The sequence below is a fragment of the Saccoglossus kowalevskii genome, chromosome 8 (assembly GCF_978046115.1).
Source record: "Saccoglossus kowalevskii chromosome 8, keSacKowa6.1, whole genome shotgun sequence".
Classification (NCBI taxonomy): domain Eukaryota; kingdom Metazoa; phylum Hemichordata; class Enteropneusta; family Harrimaniidae; genus Saccoglossus; species Saccoglossus kowalevskii.
Window position 1 is genome coordinate 26,596,738 of NC_140648.1, and position 21,842 is coordinate 26,618,579.

At 35.7% G+C, this 21,842-nt stretch overlaps 1 long non-coding RNA gene across 1 annotated transcript; it reads left to right on the forward strand.

Moving 5' to 3' along the window:
• The first annotated feature begins 6,453 nt into the window (after positions 1–6,453).
• LOC146739485 (uncharacterized) lies at positions 6,454–6,770 on the forward strand. Its single transcript, XR_014930198.1, has 2 exons — positions 6,454–6,567; positions 6,734–6,770. It is a non-coding gene; the product is annotated as an uncharacterized LOC146739485 (long non-coding RNA).
• The last annotated feature ends 15,072 nt before the right edge of the window (positions 6,771–21,842 follow it).

Genomic DNA, 21,842 nt, shown 5'->3' on the forward strand with positions numbered 1-21,842 from the left:
CAAATAAAACCGTGTTTGTCACATATTTTTTAACGACCAAAGCGTCTGGCTTATACTAAAATATGTTTGAATATTTAGAGTAGTAACAAATCCCCACTTCTGGTCCGGTTATACTTAACATAAACCACGAATATTCACTTTTGATATATCATTTTTGGTATGTGTTGGTTCTTGGATATTTCAGCTTCGTTCGGGCTTCCCAGATTGCATAAAAACAAATAGTTTCGCGATTTTGACACGGAAAATGCCTAGGCTAAATTATTTTCTGTAACTATTTATGATACATGTATTTATGATTCTCGTATTATGATATCAGCGCCGCCTGGCACAGGAACAATGACCTGGCAAATGTTCAAATATATTCACAATAAACCTTTCATATCACTGCATATCTTGTCGTCATGAGTGCTAATTATCAAATCTATAGAAGCAAATAACTTCTTTTTCTTTTTTGAACTATGTAAAATTACTTTCGGTTTCCATCGCACTAATATTCATTTTTCGTCGGAATTTTTCTGTTTTCGCTTTTTCGTGTGTTTGTATTGTTATTCAAGAGCATGCTGGGAATTCCCAGAAACTGTTTAGGGGGAAAACCCTTTATGCAAATGAGCTGCACTGTAGTTGCCATGACGCCCATGACCATTCACATTTGGTCGGCCACCCAGTTCTGTTAACAGAACCTTCGCTGACACATTTTCACAAAGAAGCAGTACTTAATATCGATGTTTCGGTGAGTACCTCAATAGTTTATATTGACTGTTGTGTATCTGAACAATAGGTGAATTAGTTGGGCTCCGCTGAATTAGATGTGTTGTGTTGGTTTTACGTTAGCCCTATGTTTAGTTTTGAATCGATCGGGACGCACTACTGATAATAGTCGTGTCCAGGCTACACCAGGTACGAGTTAAGGATTTACGAGCTGTGCTCGAACGCAAAATGTCTCTCCACAGAAACGCACACATTGGTGAATACCGGACCAGTGCATCCAGAGCGGATGCTGCACCCAAAAACTATCTGAATGTTTACACGTTAATAAACTTTTACGTGCTGTTCTCCGATTATTATTATACACAAAGACAAGACACTTCGCGATGGGCTTCTTTCGCAGTCAGTAATATTTACAATTTTTTTTTCACTATTTTATAAACTGGCTTGGCAATTCCCATCACCAATTAGACTTTTAGATTTTTTCAACAAATCCAAAATCACTCTCGATAATTTTGTTTACTTCACATTTTTACTATGATTAAATTTGAAGTTTTGACAATTTTAATGGGTATACATATTGTAATGCATACGTGTACACTCACAAAAATCACCCCAAAATAAGAGAATTTAGTACATAGCCTGTATATAGCCTTGACAAAAAAGCATTATTTTCCCTTCTCTAATAATACATTTTGTTTCGATCTGTGTAACTTTATATGGAAATCCTATTGAGATTTAAAGTTCAGTTCACAACTGATGGCTTTGCAATATTAGAGGCCATTAGAGCTTGTCAACTTGTCCATGGAGGCTTCAAGATTATTTTTATGAATATTGTATTTATTTTGTATTTACATTGACCATGAGGTCCACAGTAAATTTTTCTTCCTGATGTGACTAGAGTGACTGTGTGGTGTACGTACTCGGCAGTTTTTGTCGATTGTTGTCAGTTGTTTGTTTTGTGTCAAATAGGTATATTATTTCCACTTTGCAGTTTATCGAAGACAGTACTCGGGGTAACCCGAATCTCTGGACCCGGCCAATGGCCCCAAGTAGGGTAACCCGAATCTTTGGCCCCCAGGCCAAATTAAATGACCCCTGGCCAATGAGTTATTCATTTACATGTTGTTCTCACATATTTTTATATTTTTAACGCCACTAGCCAATGTACATAAAACGCAGAAGTGAATTGGACGACAAGTTACCATGACTCGACAGTACTATAGACTGAGACATTTTGCAATGGGCGAATACGAAAATTTTTGTTCACTATTTTATAAACTGGCTCGGTAGTTCCCACCACCAAATAGACAATGTCACAGCCTTTTGGCCACTTTTCCAACAAATCCAAAATCACTCGATAATTGTGTTTACTTTACATTTGTACTATGATTACATTTGAAGTTTTGATAATTTTAATGCATACTTGTACACCCACAAAAATACCCCCAGGATAAGAGAATTTAGTATATAGCCTTGACAAAAAAGCATTATTTTTTCTTGCAAACTGCAAACTGCAATTTTTTAAAATAAAGATTGTGTTCACTGACATTTATTTTGTATTTTTTTCTTACTGGTGTGACTACAGTGACTGTGTAGTGTACTCAGCAGTTTTTGTGTCTTTTGTTGTCAGTTGTTTGTTTTGTGTTCTTGGAGTTTTGTACAAAAATCAACAACTGTTAAATTGGTATATTATTTCCACTTTGCAGTATATCGTATACAGTACTTGTATACTCCAGTATAAATAACGGATTGTTCGGAAGCACGAGATTGTAATGTAAATTTAGTTCATTAATGTTGTACGATGACGCTTTCTCATGTTGACTATGTCCAGGCCCGTTTACTTACTTTTTGTCAGTGTGTGACTGGTATATACAAAATACGACCAAGTAAACGTCAGAATATTAATAAAAGAAATCTAAAAATCAGTTGCCCATGCCAAGAGAGCCGCAGAACCAAAACAATCTGTCAGCCGTCACCGTCCACATTGAAATTGAGAATCGCAAGTGAAGACCTATTGCATAGAAATGAGCACTAAATACAGCTATCCCAGCCAGCAATCGAATCATCAATCGTCATGAGTGATGTAAGAAATTGCTAAAATCGACCGATTGGCATATAAAAATCCTGTATTGTGTTGGTTTTACTAAAAAACAATGGTGTTACGTTTCCAGACTTACAATGAACTCAAAACAAAAGAAACAGTCCGATCCAAACAACCTGGGTCCTCCTCCCACATGCATGTATGTATAGGGGTCTAAAAACTAACTCTGCGACGTGATTGTGCGACTCGCCGAATGTCGATTATTGCACTCTGCGACAAAGTTTTCGCTTTTTTGTGTGTTCGTATTGTTATTCAAGAGCAGGCTGGGAAATCCCAGAAACTGTGACGTCAGGTTTAGGGGGAAAACCCTTTATGCAAATGAGCTGCGCTGTAGTTGTCAGATGCCCATGACCATTCACATTTGGTCGGCCACCCAGTTCTGTTAACAGAACCTTCGCTGACACATTTTCACAAAGAAGCAGTACTTAATATCGATGTTTCGGTGAGTACCTCAGTAGTTTATATTGACTGTTGTGTATCTGAACAATAGGTGAATTAGTTGGGCTCCGCTGAATTAGATGTGTTGTGTTGGTTTTACATTAGCCCTATGTATAATTTTGAATTTTTACTATGATTAAATTTGAAGTTTTGACAATTTTAATGGGTATACATATTTTAATGCATACGTGTACACTCACAAAAATCCCCCCAAAATAAGTGAATTTAGTATATAGCCTTGACAAAAAAGTATTATTTTTCCTTGTCTAATAATACATTTTGTTTTGATCTGTGTAACTTTATATGGAAATCCTATTGAGATTTAAAGTTCAGTTCACAACTGATGGCTTTGCAATATTAGAGGCCATTAGAGCTTGTCAACTTGTCCATGGAGGCTTCAAGATTATTTTTATGAATATTGTATTTATTTTGTATTTACATTGACCATTAGTTCCACAGTATATTTTTCTTCCTGATGTGACTAGAGTGACTGTGTGGTGTACGTACTCGGCAGTTTTTGTCGATTGTTGTCAGTTGTTTGTTTTGTGTCAAATAGGTATATTATTTCCACTTTGCAGTTTATCGTAGACAGTACTTGGGGTAACCCGAATCTCTGGCCCCGGCCAATGGCCCCAAGTAGGGTAACCCGAATCTTTGGCCCCCAGGCCAAATTAAATGACCCCTGGCCAATGAGTTAATAATTTACATGTTGTTCTCACATATTTTTATATTTTTAACGCCACTAGCCAATGTACATAAAACGCAGAAGTGAATTGGACGACAAGTTACCATGACTCGACAGTACTATAGAGACATTTTGCAATGGGCGAATACGAAAATTTTTGTTCACTATTTTATAAACTGGCTCGGTAGTTCCCACCACCAAATAGACAATGTCACAGCCTTTTGGCCACTTTTCCAACAAATCCAAAATCACTCGATAATTGTGTTTACTTTACATTTGTACTATAATTACATTTGAAGTTTTGATAATTTTAATGCATACTTGTACACCCACAAAAAATACCCCCAGGATAAGAGAATTTAGTATATAGCCTTGACAAAAAAGCATTATTTTTTCTTGCAAACTGCAAACTGCAATTTTTTAAAATAAAGATTGTGTTCACTGACATTTATTTTGTATTTCTTTCTTACTGGTGTGACTACAGTGACTGTGTAGTGTACTCAGCAGTTTTTGTGTCTTTTGTTGTCAGTTGTTTGTTTTGTGTTCTTGGAGTTTTGTACAAAAATCAACAACTGTTAAATTGGTATATTATTTCCACTTTGCAGTATATCGTATACAGTACTTGTATACTCCAGTATAAATAACGGATTGTTCGGAAGCACGAGATTGTAATGTAAATTTAGTTCATTAATGTTGTACGATGACGCTTTCTCATGTTGACTATGTCCAGGCCCGTTTACTTACTTTTTGTCAGTGTGTGACTGGTATATACAAAATACGACCAAGTAAACGCCAGAATATTAATAAAAGAAACCTAAAAATCAGTTGCCCATGCCAAGAGAGCCGCAGAACCAAAACAATCTGTCAGCCGTCACCGTCCACATCGAAATTGAGAATCGCAAGTGAAGACCTATTGCATAGAAATGAGCACTAAATACAGCTATCCCAGCCAGCAATCGAATCATCAATCGTCATGAGTGATGTAAGAAATTGCTAAAATCGACCGATTGGCATATAAAAATCCTGTATTGAAACAGAACATATTCTGTATTCACTAAAAAACAATTTTGTTACTTTTCCAGACTTACAATGAACTCGAAACGAAAGAAACAGTCCGATCCAAACAACCTGGGTCCTCCTCCTCCATGTATGTATAGGGGTCTAAAAACTAACTCTGCGACGCGATTGTGCGACTCGCCGAATGTCGATTATTGCACTCTGCGACAGGTTCGCAGTCAATCTCCTTCCCAGAGGCTATTGCGCTTTACGCAATAGTGCCTTTGCCACGGGCAGCTTTCAATTTTGTGGTCAATCACCTCACTACGCACGGCCATTTTCCTGTAGTTGTTACATCTGAAAACGTATTACGAAAAGTGGAAAAAAACGTATGTGACATCCGAACTATTTATTAATGTCAGAAACGTAAATACGAACCATTTTATCACGGACTATGTTTTGCAAGGTAATGTTATTGTAGTGAAATGGCGCACGTGATAACTAAAACTAGGGAAACAGCGTTCTGTTTATGTACATCAGATGGGGAAAGAAACATTAAAGTGTAACTGAATTGGGACAATTGACTTTCTTTGTGTGCAAACTTTATTTATAAACAACATTATGAAAAAAAAAACAAGTGAAAAATGTACATAAATTAAATAAACGATCAATAATAATGTTCTGGATAAGGAAACGCCCACGTCCAATTTCTTGGCCGACTCAGAACGAGGCTTCAGCTGAGAACCTAATTAGCATGTAAGGGTGATTTGTGACGTCACGGCGGGAACTTGTCATCGTTTCACAATGGCCGCTATACGCATGCAGTGCTCGGAAAGCGACACGGAATCTATCTTATCATCGTCTGACGAGAGTTATGAGATCGAGGAATATGATGACAACGAGAGATGTCACGATTTTGTTTTAGAGTGCCAGGGACAAAGTGGCCCATACAGGTTTGAACCTGCGAGAAAATACGCGATGTGGGTGATACCTCCCCAAAATGACCATGACGATTCAGGCACCCGGTTAAGGCACAGGCACAGAGTTTGAACATCGTGACCGAAAATCTTAACGTTGTTATTTTTATTAAACTCCACCTGAACAATGTATCAATAATGTTAGAAAATCTGCACTCTAAAATGTAAATTTGTGTGCGTCCAGTAGGACGCGAATACCTACAACTGCAAGATCGAAACAAATGAAATTGTACTGATAAATGATTCGGGCGTAAATGATACGTACTGATAAATGATTCGGGCACTGCAGATAACGTTATGAGGAGAAGGTCCATTCCAATATTTCCTGGTGTTCTTGACGGCTTTGGTCCACTGATGCCGTAAATTCGAATTATTGTTGTTTCCCCCCCCCCCCCCCAAGGAGAAGACAAGCCGAAGGACCATTGTGCTGTACACAAGTTTATTTAGAATTTCAATTGTTATCTTTATTTCGTGATTCGTCAAAATAGAAAGGCTGCTAATAGCACCACCTACGCATGTAGAGTGCGCCATCACAGGTCACGTTCGAATCGCGCTAAAACGCTTGTTTATAATAGGCAGCCATGATGAAAAGCTACGAGCACATTTCTACGCAGCGTCTACCGAACATTTCAACCGAAATACTGCTTTAGAGACCCAACGATGTAAGTCTACAATCTTTTGAACGTTTATTTAAGACCTGTTTGTTACATTGTGTTACTGGAAATGTGTGATATTTCTAAAGTCATTCATGAAGTGAGATCGTTACCTCATGGTTACAAATAGTTTCACAGTTACTTTCACAGCGTCTGTATTGCTTTTATGTTATAGAATTCACCGTGTTTTAAATAAATCTGACCTAAACCGATGCACTGGAGGGGTGATTATTTGAGCATGGTTGACACTAGTATGGGTATAATAGACGCAGTTTGACCCCAGAACAGTGAATTATCGAAATCCATACTGCAGTAAATCTATTGATGTCTTCAGTATACAGCGGCAGTAAACACAACGGATACTGATGTTTAGCGTGACCTCTACATGATACGCTAGGCTGAACATATGTACTGTATAAGTACACCAGTGTGAACAGAAACAATCTGTATGTAATACCATACATACATTATCAGGCAGGTTAGTGGTAAACTCAGATGTCACTTGTGTATACCGTTATTAACCCATAGAATATTGTTAATGAACTCCTATGAATAGAAATGGCAGAAAATAGTAAAATCCAACTCGATGGAATAGATATGACAGAATATGGTGACAATAAAACTCCAGTGTATTCTGAACAGTATGATGAACAACATAACAAAAATGAGCAGAAAGATGAATCTGTCAGTGAACACGGAGATGAGGTGCGCCCTCAACGCCAAAGAAAGCTAACACCTAAAGCACTAGCAAATGCCATCAGTGATGCAGAAAAAAGCATGTTAGCAATCTGGAACCGAATAAATAAGCTCATGTTGAGTATTCCAACCACACGAAGTGAGCCCACGTTAATTACGAATGAACTAGGTACCCTTACCCACCAGTATGAATGTACATACGTAGATGTGATGAATCTTTATGACCAAGACCATTCAGAAGAAACGCGCAATGACGCAGCTTATACAGAATCACGTTTCCGTAGAAATAAACAACTTGTTGAAATGGAAATAACAGACTTACTGGCAAGGCAGAGAACTCCAAGAATTAAACCTGAACCTCAACACGCACTCTCAGTATCGGGTTCAGTCATGTCAAGGGCATCGTCAAGGTTAAGCAATTGCCGATGCAGCAGCAGCAGCAGAAGAGGCTGAGTATGAAATAACCATAGCCAAACAGCAAGCAGAGCAAGCAGCAATGGAAGCCAGTTTCAAAGCCAATTTGAAAATACTAGAAGCAAAGAAAAAGGCAGCAGTCACACAGGCAAGTGCAGAAGCATTTCAGAAAGTAGTAGAAGAAGGTGCAACACAACAGATGTTCACATTACCTCAGGAAACGTCTAATGATCACGCCTTACGTTTTCGTACGCGTACGCGTAACGAACATAACCTCAAACCACAAGCTTCACCCTATTTCCTAGAACAACCAAGACCTCCACCACCAACTACACTTACTGGGTATGATACAATTTCCCCACTCCAAACTACAAAACAGCTAGGGGATGCAAGTATGGTACAGAATAACATCACAACAGCAATTCAGACCAGCAGGCAAAAATGCAGAATCCTCACATCTTCCCAGTGAATACATCAAAATATTGGCTCGTCAACGCCTACCAGTTCAAGAACCTGAAGTATATGGTGGTGATCCTATCATGTTTCTGCCATGGCGCAGAACCTTTGAATCTATGGTCCAGACAGCGTGTGTGCCAACAACTGAGAAATTGTCTTTTCTCAGTAAATACACCAAAGGAGAACCTAAGATCTTAGTTGACAGATTTAGACTGCGGTTTGTAAAGAATGTCGAAACTGCCTACCAGGAGGCATGGAAAGAATTAGAAAACAGGTTTGGAAACCCAGCAGTGATCACAGCTGTTATCATAAAGAAGCTGATTTCATTTCCCCAATTTCGTCCAGATGACAACCAGAAGCTCCTAGATTTGGCTGATCTGTGTACCGACACACTGGCACACATGGAAGAACTTGCTGATCTCAGCACATTGAACACACCACATGTTCTGAATCCCATAGTTGAAAAACTACCAGCATTCATCCTGAACAAATGGAGAGAGAAGGTATCCTGTTACAAGCAAAGCAATGGGAAATTCCCACCATTCTGTTTCTTTGCAGAATTTCTTAGAAATACAGCTAGGACACAGAATGACCCAGATATACCGAGGTTTGCTAACTTAATCGCTACATCTGACAAGGCTAGATCGAACCAACAAGCCAAAAGCAGTGCTAGAGTCCGCGCTACGAAAATGCTGGACACCGAGAAGCGGTGTGATTACCATGAGACATCTAAGCATGGCCTGACAGAATGCAAGGCATTTACAAAGCTTCCAATAGCAGACAGAATAGAACTTTGTAAGAATAAAGGGCTGTGCTTCAAATGCACACGCAAACACCTGGCCAGAGACTGCGACACTGATGTGAAGTGCTCAGTCTGCAACAGTATCAAACATGTCTCATGTCTACACACCACACCTGGTGTGATAACCAGACCAAAAGAACAGAAAACAGAAACACCAAAGTATGAAACAAGTCAGGAGGCCACATCAAAGTGTACTAAGCTCAACAAGTGTCCAGGTGCACGCTCATGTGGTAAGATAGTTCCTGCAAAAGTCTACATGCAACAAAATCCAGTGAACATCATAGAAACGTATGTTGTCTTGGATGACCAGTCCAATGCCTGCATGGGAGACACATACCTGTTCGATGCACTAAAAATACAAGGTCCAGAACTGGAATACGAACTCACCACATGCAGCAGCCAAAGGGAAAATAGAAGAGGTAGGCGAGGAAATCACATTATCATCGAGGCTACTGATGGTAAGAAGAAATTCACCCTCCCAGTTGTACTAGAGAACAACAGTATACCCTGCGACAAGAACGAAATACCAACACCTGAAATATGCAGATCATTTACTCATCTCAGACCAATAGCAGACAAAATCCCAGAGATACAGGATGACATTGGGATACATCTCCTGATAGGGAGAAACTGCCCAGAGCCCCTAAAAATTAGAGAATGGACCAGTCAGTGCACCTTGGGCTCAACGTACCGACCTAAGGTGGACAGTATCTGGTGACCTGCGCACTGTATTATAATATGCAGCCCACTGTATTATAATAGGCAATAACTTTTTTGCACTATTTTATTTCTAGAGTTACCGCTACAAGACGTGAATGTTGTGAGAACATTCTCCACGAATCACAGGTATTCAATCTCGGACGTGTTTCTCTATCACTGGGAGGCAACGCAATATCCCGTGCCGTGTACTATGTCAGAACTCATAAAGATGCTGGAGAAAATAAACAGAGATGACTTAGTGAACATTGCAAGCAGACAGACTGATCAAGACACTGCAAAACATAAACTGTGGGATGTAACCATTGTGTCTGTGATAGACTCACTAATGATGATCATGTGTACTAACTGTGTAAACAACAAATAATTATGTGCTATCAAAAAAACATAACATCTTTGTCACGCTATCTATATATTGATTATCCCAGATATCACTCAGTCTATGTTGTATGTATGGATTCATGTGTAATTCGCGGTGGGAAAAGCAAATAATCACATGTTATAAACCAAGATAACATAATGCGTACATTTTTGTAAATGTTGTCTATATACTGATCAATCCATATATCACTCAGCAAAAATGTTCATGTTTTTTTAGATTGTGAAAAAGTAATAATCGTGTGTTATCCAAGAAAACAGCTCTTGTATTGGAAATTATGCTGATCAACCCAGATATTAATCAATTGATGGACAGACGTTTCAGCTCGGACATTTCGGCCCGACCTTTTTGAAAGGCAGGCATTTTGGCCACTGGTGTTTTGAGAGTTTTTAAATTATTTTTAATAATGTATTCTAGAGTTTTCTTAACAGGTGAGAGAGGTGGAGTCAGATTTAACAAGAACAATTCAGAGTAAAATCTTTTAAATTGTGATTTTCCCAAAAAAATTAAAATTGCATCTTTTAATTCATACTCAAAATACAACATGAAAATCATTTATATCAAAAGTATTAATAAATGGATAAAATGTGTTCCAAAACTTGTCATACATTGAAGTGTGTGTCACGTTTACTGAAAAAAACCTTCCTGTACTTTCCCGATAATAACAGCCAGAGGTCGCAACCCCGGAATAAAATGATTTTATACTAATATTATGCAAGGAGTGGTTCATTGTCAAATGCGTGTTCTCTTCCCGTGTACCAATGTTAAAATTAAAAAGAACACTGCTATTTACATGTAATTACACGCTAATAATTTTTGTATGTTACAAGCTCGGCATATTAATTTGCTAATATTGTACAAGACAAATAGATAAAAATATGCATTGCCTTTACTTAATTATGCCATACTTAACAAATCTAGAAAATCATGAAAATATGCCACAAAAATTCCGTGGCCAAAACTTTCGACATTGAAAAAAGTTGGGCCAAACCGCCCAGGCCGAAACATCCTTCAATTCAATCATTCTGTGCGGCCTGGATTTTCTGATGTGTTTAACAGTCAGTCAGTAAGAATGATCAAGTTTTGAATGTGTACATTCTAAATGTAAAAACTAATCTGACAATAACATGTCGAATATTTTAATGCAAGATATATATTTCAATAACACTTCACTTTTATAATAGATGATGTAAAATAAGTCATGTGGTCATGTTTTTACTCGTAACTTCAGTGGAACTTTTTTTCTGTTAAAGGCAAATTATTATAGCACAAATACAGATTCTATATTTATTTTTCATAGCTTAGGCCGAGAATTATCATGTTTCTGGTCATTGCGTGTGTCGATTAAAACATTTCTTTTCGGTTTTTTGTCAGAATTTTCAGGAAAAAAATATTTTTATGGCAAAACAGATTAAACTTTTTTTCTTTTCCCTGGACCTTGATTGTAATTATTGTTGACTAATAGAACTAGTGTTCATCATAACATTTAAGGATTTAAGATTGCCTAAAACAATTCATTTCCTATCTCCTTAATTTGTACTTGTGTGTTAGTTTGTATGTGCCTTGTTGATGTTCTGCCCAATTGCCATGTGGGCATCTGCTGAGCGTAAAATAATTTGTACTTGTGTGTTAGTTTGTATGTGTCTTGTTGATGTTCTGCCCAATTGCCATGTGGGCATCTGCTGAGCGTAAAATAATTTGTTGTCATATTGTTACTTTTTTAAGCTGCACAGTAATTATAAACTTCTGTCATAAAATGGTACTACCAGTTGAACTGATTTATATAATTTAATTATCCCATTATCAATTCTCTTGGTTATAATTTGTTAAAGGACGGAGGTCATTGCACCACGCAAACGGGAGATATTCAAATGTTTATATACCAAACTTTAGCATCGTATGACATAAGTTATCTGACTGAAAAGATGTAATGACACAGTCTACCTCATCTTAACAGCCATCTATGCTTTTCTGATAAATAAAGTGAAAAAGGAAATTATTTATACAAGACTATGGAGGGGTGGAGATGTGGACATATTTACTATATTACAAATTATAACTCAGCTAATCAAAATGTTTCACGGTTTCCATTTTATTCCAACATTATTTATAAACTTGTTTTATAACTACTTGGAAACTGAGAGGAAAATAACATTAGCCAACATTTTAGCAGATTCATTTTTGTTGTATCAAAGTTAACTGTAATTTGTATGCTAAACAATATTTTTTGCAGATGTTAAATTAATTTTATTGTGGGCGATGACATGTTTCTGAAACTAACTGTAATTTACCATGGGCGATTGGTGAAGGGCTAGCAGACACCAGTGATATGCTGTAATTCATTTCACATTGGTGCTTTAATGACGGTAACACACAGAGACGCATAACGGCAAACCTGTGTTGCAACAAAGAATTCATGAATTGGATTTCACAGCAGACTAAGAAATGAACCTGTTAATGTTGGAGATTGAAACTAAGGAATATTGAATGTATCTGATGTAACATGTGTGTCAAGAACATTAAAAAGATATGTTAAACTGAATCTGCTCCTGTTTTTTGATTTTTGAAAAAGCATTCAATACTGTTGTTATTGCTTTATGTTTGATAAAGTGGTATGTTCATGTCCCAATGTGCAGATTAATTAATTAATTGATTGAATAATTAGTCATTTACCAATTTAAATTTATTACTCACGCATTCTACATTAATATTCTCAAATCACCTGAGTGGTTTTATCTTTGTATTTTCAGCTACGCTGTCGACACAGCGGAGCTGTTCATATTACTGAATGTCCGTCGTCGTCAACTTTACATTTTCAATTTCTTCTTTGAAACCGCAAGTCAGAATGTTTTCAAATTTGATATGCAAGTACCTTGGATGGTTCTTTCTCAGATTTGTTCATTTCATGTCAAAATCTCAAATTCTCTATTTTTGGCAAAAAGTGATATTTTTGACTTCTTGTTAAAAACCGCTAGTCCAATTGTTTTGATATTACATATATAGATACTACATGTGAACCTTTCTCAGATTTGTTCATTTAGTGATGATATCTCAAATTCTCTATTTTTGGTGAATATTTTTGTTAAAAAAGTTATATTTTCGACTTCTTGTTAAAAACTGTAAGTCTGATTGCTTTGATATTATATATATATATTAGGTACTACAGGTAGACCTCTCTCAGATTTGTTCGCTTTGTGATGACATCTTTAATTCTCTAATTTTGATGAATATTTTTGTAATTTTTGGTAAAAAGTGGTATTTTTGAATTCTTGTTGAAAACCGAAGTCTGATTGCTTTGATATTACATATATAGGTACTACATGTAGACCTCTCTCAGATTTGTTCATTTTGTGATGATATCTTTAATTCTCTAATTTTGGTGAATATTTTTGGTAAAAAGTGGTATTTTCGACTTCTTGTTGAAAACAGCAAGTACGATTGTTTTGATACTATACATATTGTTCATTTTCTAATGATGTCTTCAGTTCTTAATTGAAATGTGCATTGCTAACAGCGGAGCTATCTCAGCCGACAGGCTGCTTGTTAAAATATGATTTAATTAAAATGCTTTGGGAATCCAGATTTTTTGTATTTATTGACTGTACTATTCCTACAGTATGCATATATCAAGTGATAAGATTTAAACTAGTTTACACAAAAACAAAGTTCAAACCAAATTAAATCTAGCAAATTAATAATCAATATAATATTCGGTATTAAAACTAGATATACTATCCTGAAAGTATTTGGTAAGAAACATATTTTAATCAAATGCTAAATTAAACAAGCAGCCTGTCGATATTCACCAAAATTAGAGAATTAAAGGAAACATCATGAAATGAACAAATCTGAGAGAGGTCTACACAAGGTACATGTGCACCATGGAGCTAGATGTATACACCAAGTATCAAAGCATTCAGGCTTGTAGTTTTCAAGAAGTCGAAAAAGTTGACACGGACACCGACAGACACTCATATGTAAGTCGACATCGGAGCTAAAAAAAATTGCATGAACAAATAATTTGACCTAATCAAAATACAAACCAAAATAAGCACAGATTATGTTGTTTCCAATTTGAATTATTTCTTACTGAGATAAGTGGGAGTGAGAAATATCTAAATATCAAGAAAACTACACAAATTGACTCCATTTACGTATAATCAACAGTTGCCCCGAAAGCACGGCAGTGTTTGAGGTGTGGCCTATTCAGAATTTGTCAAGAACCAATTACAAGAGTGGTTACGAACCAGTTGAGCGAGGCTAACCGAGTCGTAAACTTGCGGCGGTTCGTACACAGATGGTTACATTGTGCAGACCATATTAGTTTTACACTCAAATCTAATCATATTAATTTCCTGATTTGCATAATTAGTTTTCAGCTTTCCCATCAATATCTCAAGTACATTTTTAAGTAATTTTGAATTAATTTTAATGTGTTCTCAATACTCTCAGCACATGGGAGTTCTTTCGTTGATTTCGTCTGTTTTTTCCAATTTTAAAAATATGGGCTCGCTGGAGCCTTCATCCCTTGTCTATACCAGCCGCTACTCCTCCCCCCCCCGCTCTTAAGGACTTCTTACAGTTGATTATAGTTCCTGGGCTCCCTGTGTGTTGACCCCTAAAGATTGCTAATTCCCCCTTTCTAACTCTTGCCTCAAAAATAATATATCGCCCCTTTTAGAATGTAAAAACGGCCACAGAAACTGTCACGTTATGAATAAATTAGTAAATTTAAAACAATTTGCATAAAGTGTAGGTACGTCTTCTGGAATTGTGCCTATATAATAAACTGGAGACCTTCAATTCTTGTATACACGGGACTCTTGTTTGTTGATTTTCGATTGTGATTGTTTGCGTTGATTGGTTGGGGGCTCGTTGAGCTACACCTACCTCTTCCGCAATTGACCATATCACGTGATATTCTCCAAGCAACAAAATATAACTATATCTCCTCCATATCTTTCCAAACATTTTTTTAAAGACCTAATATTTTAGGAATGCTATAGTACAGGTACTTCGATTCCATCCAGATGTAAATACGGGTCTTTAAAACGTGTACAGTCTTTCAGACGTCATTTAAACATGTTTACGATTGCACAAATTAATGGTTTACTAAATGTGCGCGTCAATGAACGACCTATTTTGTTTTCACTGTAAACAAAAAAAACACATCAAAAAGAACTGCCCTAACCATGTTCTAGAAAACAACATAGTCTCACAACTGATAATGAAAACATAATTGCTATCTATATGCGATCACTGAAAAAAACTATAGAAAATTAAAATAATACACACAATGCAAACAACAATGCATGCAATAGTGCAGACGACCCTTCTCTTGAAAAAGTACACGAATGGAAGAAAAATTAGTGAACTTAAAACAATCAAAAGACGTGGGGCTAGAAAGCATAACATATGGCACTGAAATGGAGTACACTTTAAAACTATAAAAAACTAGAACTGAAAAAATAACGTTAATAAAAACAATCAATAACAAAAGCAGTCTCGCATGATGATAAAAACAGTAAAAAAACAGATTTGAAAAAAATACATATATTGGTGAAGAGTACCGACCCCCATTAAAAACACCCCTTCCCTGCTCCTCCGCCACAAATCCCTGGTGAATTTCTATTTCAATCAGTCATTCACAGACAATGAGGACTTTGATTTATTCTCTGCAATGTTCGATGACACCCAGAACATTCCAGTATCAAGACTCGTATGTGTGTGGGGGGGGGGGGGGGGCAAGGGGGGTAGCTGGTACAGGTTACAGAAAATAAAAAAGGCATTTTACGCTTTTACGGAAAATAAAATGAAAGCTCCATTTACAGTAAAAAATCCTAATTACATTTTACATTTCTGTAATATATTCGATAATTTGTGTTTAAGAATCAAAATTGGAACTTGCGCACGAATTGCGACATTTAATGTAGAAAATGCTTAATACGCTTATAAAAAATAATATATTTGTACAAATTACAAATTACGGACAAATAAAATAGCTGCTTACATTTTATACCTTGGTCATGTCCACGAATTTACGTTTTTTATTTACTTAAAATACATTATTACGAAAATAAAAATAATTGATTACAGCTCACGAAAATAGCCCTCTCATATCATTCAAACGACTCACTGACCTCTCAGACACTATGAAAGGGTCTAACAAGATCCTTGAACATACTTAAACTGTGCAGATGCACGTTTATTGAGAAAATCTTTCAAAAAACTGTGCAAAGCCAGTCCTGTTACAGTGCAGGAAAAGCAAATGAATACTTGAAATACAATTGCTTAACTATAATAGATCAAACATCTTGTCACTTGTCGTAGCATTTGCTTAATTTTTATGTACCAATAAATGCTGTAGAATGTGTTGTATTTATTAATACTATCAAGAAACCTCAAAAACTCAGGAATGCCCGTATTGTAGTGCCAGCGACTATAACTGCACATTAAGCCTTTCAGTTGCAATGACTGTAATCGCATTTTTGAAAGATGTTGCAGACTATTGCCAATTGCTTCAAACTCGCCTGGTGTAGTTTCCATGGTGACACCAAACGTTATACATGGTTCAGAGGGAAAAGCCACGCCAGGTTAGAACAATTTTACATTAACAGCACGCTTGTGTTTAAAAACACTTTTGTGAACATTGATTAAACATCCACTTTCTTTTATCATAAGCTCGTTATTTCTCAGAAAAAAAAGATTGTAATTGTCACCTGCTCTGTTGGCTTAGCACCAGTCTCTTCGAGACCGGAACTTACTATGAAACCATATTTGAATTTAGGTCGTGAGGGTGCGCAAAAACAACTACAATGGAGGTGATGGTAAACATTAAACAACATTGAACCAATAAACCACAGATCAACATTCCAGGATATGAAAAGTGTAACTTAAAGTTATCACAAATGAATCACGCCTTGCAGACACCCTACTCTTGAAAAATACGTGATGGAAAGAAAATGAGTGAACTTGAAACGATCAAAACACTTGGGCCACCATTCGATTACGTCATTGGCTACTCAACGAATCTTGCGCATTCTTTTTTGAGCTTGAGAAAAACAACAACTTCTTAAGTGTAAGATAAGATTTCGCATTTGCTTGACCACAATAATGCTCTCACAGAAAACCATAATCTTATTGTGAACTCTTTTCACCTGACACTGTTAGAATTTGTTTCGCCTTGATCGTGATGCGTCTACTGTTTTTGACAAGCGAATCTCTTTTGAAGAACTTTCAACGGCTGTTAGATTTATTTCAAATGGAATGGCACCAGGAATTGATGGACTTCCATGTGTGTTTTTAAAGGAATTTTGGCCTATAATCGGACATGATTTACACGATGTAGTACTGGCATCCATCGTAGTCTAGTCCCCTGTCCCAATTTCAACGCTGAGGGCGGTTAAGAAAATAGGGCCAATGTTAATAATTTTTAATCGCCTGTTGCACTAAATTATTGTATTATGCTATTTTGGTGAACATAATTTTCTCGTGTTTAAAATCGTTTGGAATTGGTGATCCTTTAGGGGCAACATCAAAAGTTCAATGTAGGATAAAAATACTTAATTCCTTAGTTTATTCCCCATCCCCTCACTGTAACTTAATAAATAAATAAATAAATAAATAAATAAATAAATAAATAAATAAATAAATAAATAAATAAATAAATAAATAAATAAATATTGATCATGACGCCAGACTACATTCACCATTAAGTACAATTGACCTCATTTGACGCACATATTTACACTCGGACCAAACTATTTTTTTCTCATTTTCTGTTATCTTTGTCCATTATTGGATAGAAAAAAAAACGAACTACAAATACCCCAAGATTTGTTTGACTTAATTAAAAAATAAAATCGTTTTTGTAGGATGGAAAGCTTTTGAGGTCACCCCCCAAACTAAAGCAAATAAGTTTTTTTTTATCCGACATCGATCTTTTGACGTCATCCCTTAATAATTGGCCGAAGTATAATTTTCGTTCACTTAGGGGGCACATATGCAGCGCGTCTGCTTTCTTCGCAAAGGACGCAGACAGCCAGCTGAAGATAGAAAAGTGTTCAAAAAAATTCTTTTCGGCATTTTTTGTTACAAGCAGGCATCTATGCTAAATCACGTCCTTATATAGTAAGGTTTCATGTCAGGGGCGATGCCAAACTTAAAAATCGTTTTTTGCCCATTTTTTGCCCGGAAAACCCCATTTTTGGGTCAAAATTTAATTCTTTTAAGATATATAGTTTGACCTATTTTTGACCTTGTGTTACGTCACAATGACCGAAAATGTGAAAGGGTCAACACACTTTTTGTGAAGGGTCAAATTCATAAAAAATCTTTTATTATGGTTCGATTTTGACAATTCTTGCATGAAAAAGCCAATAAGACAACTTTCATAGACCATTATGCCAGTCTTAGCTATGAAAATACAATTATGTCAGATAAGATGGGTTCTGAAATGGGTATGTCATCATAATTATTCATACATATTAACTGGCCTAGATTACATCGAGGACCTTCATTGTACATAAAAAATACTTAATATTGAAGTATATTTTGGTGAATATGAAGGAAACAAAATAATAATAATAACAATTGTATTGATTTTCAGAAGGATATTTTGCAAAACACAGTTGTTGTGTTTAATTGAAGTATACCCATCTTTATCTCTTGCAGCTATTTAAATGGCAGATATATCATTTTGAACTGAAAACTGTAATTCACAACTGTCTGTGGTGAGTAAGGCTTATTTCATATTTATGACTTATGTTTAATGTCTTTACATTTTGAGTTTCTTCTTTTACCAATTCATGCATGTTATGCCCACATAAGGGCAAAAGATTAATAAATGGTTTTCCCACATCCACTGACAATTACAAACTAGCATTCGTGGTTTTCTAACTTCTGCTGGCTGTCTGACGTCAGCGAACCTTTGGACATCACATGTTCCAATCTGGATTGTACGTGTTCTTTTACCGTAGTTGGGCATGGAGGTTGAATTTCGTGTCATTTTGAAATAACATACTACAACTAGAATATTCCTGTTGAAATAGCTTAACGCCACAGAGATTTTGCTTAACGCCATAGGGGTTTATTGGGATTATTGTATTTCCTAAGGTGTATAGGGCTGTAGTATCATAATTACAATGTGTATTTGAAGTGTAGGAAGATATACAATAGTAATCTAATGTAATTAGTAGTCTCTAACATAGCTGTAGTATATTAATTACAATATTTATTTGAAATGTATGGAGCTATATCATAGTAATGTACATGTAGTATAATTATAACAGTAACTAAATTATTAATACCTAAATGTCAAAGGGGTTAAAGCCATAGGGTTTGTTGGTATGTTCATATTACATTTCTCATGAACCAGTGAAAGTATTAAAAATAACATCAATTACTTTAATATATTATGCAAAATATCTTATTAATGTATGGTTATAATTTCATAACTTAATCTGGCATTCATGTTACACCAATGTTCACTCCTGTTGGTCTATGTTGGACATGTTTATAATATAAAACCTATTTAAGTTAAGTAATTTACAATACAATTTGTTCAAAACATAATACGATGTATGTACTATATATCAAAAAAATAACGTAAATTTTAGTAAATACAGGAAGATAATTAGCTAATTAATATACAAAACAATTTTAAATCTGTCAAGAACTTTTTTGTGCGGAGAGTATATTGCTTATATTAGAATTAATTAGCCTTAGTCATTAATATTTGTCTGCTTATTTGAGATGTACAACATTAAAAAAATGTCATCCACATTATTGTAATTTATAATCCCCAAACTAATTAAATTGTTGCATTGTCCTAAAGTATTTATGTAACAATTAGATTCATTGAAATAATACATTAAAAGTACATGGGAAAGTACATCTATGTACAAGTTTCATTGAAATGTGATGATTAGTACTTGACTAATTATGCAAATTAGGTAGTTAATATGTACACGTTTTTAGTCAAGACTAACTAGGTTTGTGCGTAGTCCTAGAGAACAAACATACGAAGTATTATGCAAATTTGGTAATTAATATGCACGGATTTAAACCACAACAGGTCTGTGTAATGTCCTATGTACTAGTATTTGAACTCTTTCGTAACATTTTACACCTCAATTTGCGCGAGAACGTATGCGTGCAGTTCTTTCATTTTTTGTGATCAGTGGAATCTCAATTCACTTGCGGACAACCGGATTCCTCAGTGCAGTGGTTATTGGTATTGCTGGTCCCTTAACACACGTTTTAAAAACCGGAGACCAGTCAGTCTTATTACTGCAGATTATATATTCTTTACCAAAACTGTCTTGTTACGTTTAAAAACAACCCGGAGATATTATACATATTGACCAAAGCTATACAATCCCCAACAGACAAATGATATTGTTAAATATAACAGGGAATTTATCTGAGATATACAAACACTGAAATGTTTACTACTCATAGATATTCATCACACCATATACGATTACCTTTGACAGTAAATCGATATTTACGACTAACCCTTACTAAATGATTCTTCATGGGTACAATAACATAGCAACAGCAACAAACCATCTCGGGTATCATGTAGTTTTTCTGTTGATAGTTTATGATTACGGCATCTTTTTGGATTCAGCCAGCATTTGCTGAAACAGGAACAATTATCTAACCAATCATAATATCGATCGATTTTTGTTTAGCGTCGTGCACAAACAAGCAGCATTCTTCGTGGGTGGGCATACCAATACGGAATAGTTGCGTGCTGAACCACTTAAGTGTAATATAACTACTGATTTCAGGAATGTTGATACTTTGTATGTTTACAATGCCATATCTACACTGGTATTATAAGCAAAACTCTCATAACTATAAACAAAATATATAACAAAAACTTGCATAATAAATGAAAGCATTAATTAATTCAGTCTAAACTTAGTAAGTAGAAAATTAATGATACTGACCACTATGCAGTATACTAACAGTTGTTTAGCTGACACATGCAGTACGACAACGAAAGAAAATGAGATGTGGGCGCATTTTTAAAAATAGTAATACACATATTTAGGGGTCCAATGTGCATCTCTTTTCTTCAATCATTTCTTTTGACAAGCCATTTGAGAAAACCGTTGAACGGAATGGTCTGAACTTTTGATTTAAAGTAATACCGGAAGTAGCCCATTTAGCTTAATTCCAGAGGAGCTCTGCAATATGGCATCATTTGAACATGTAATATCTATATATCACTAATATCACTAATAACAATCTTAACATGTCACGTGACAATGCAATAATAATTAAAAAAATCTTTGAGAAAAGTCATTACAGTTTGAAAATTGTCACGTGGTTCGGCAGCCATGCTTGATTCAAGAAAACCTGGAAGTGCGCCATTTTTCATACAGTGATATTTATCAGTGATGTGATATTTGTTACAGCGAAAACATGTTTTATCAATACCATACATAAATAAAAAAAAAGTATAGCACATTACATGACTTTGTGTGTTATAATTAATTTTATCCCCCAAATGGCATTAATTTTCTGAATCTTCTTCAGAAATATAATCATCTTATAAGTCTGAAATGTAGCATGTAAACAGTACATTTAAAAAAAAATTATGATCGGTCACACGGTTTGGCGACAATGTCTGTAGTTATCATACATGGGAAGGTGGAGCTCAGCCATGTGAAATTGTTCAGGTTGTTGTCGACAAATATACCTATCGTCTGTCTTACAATTTTCATTATCTTTTTAATTCCAATAAATATTTAAAACGGGAGGGTCGTCACCTGCGCACGTGCGGGAATTGAGTCCCAAGCGACGATA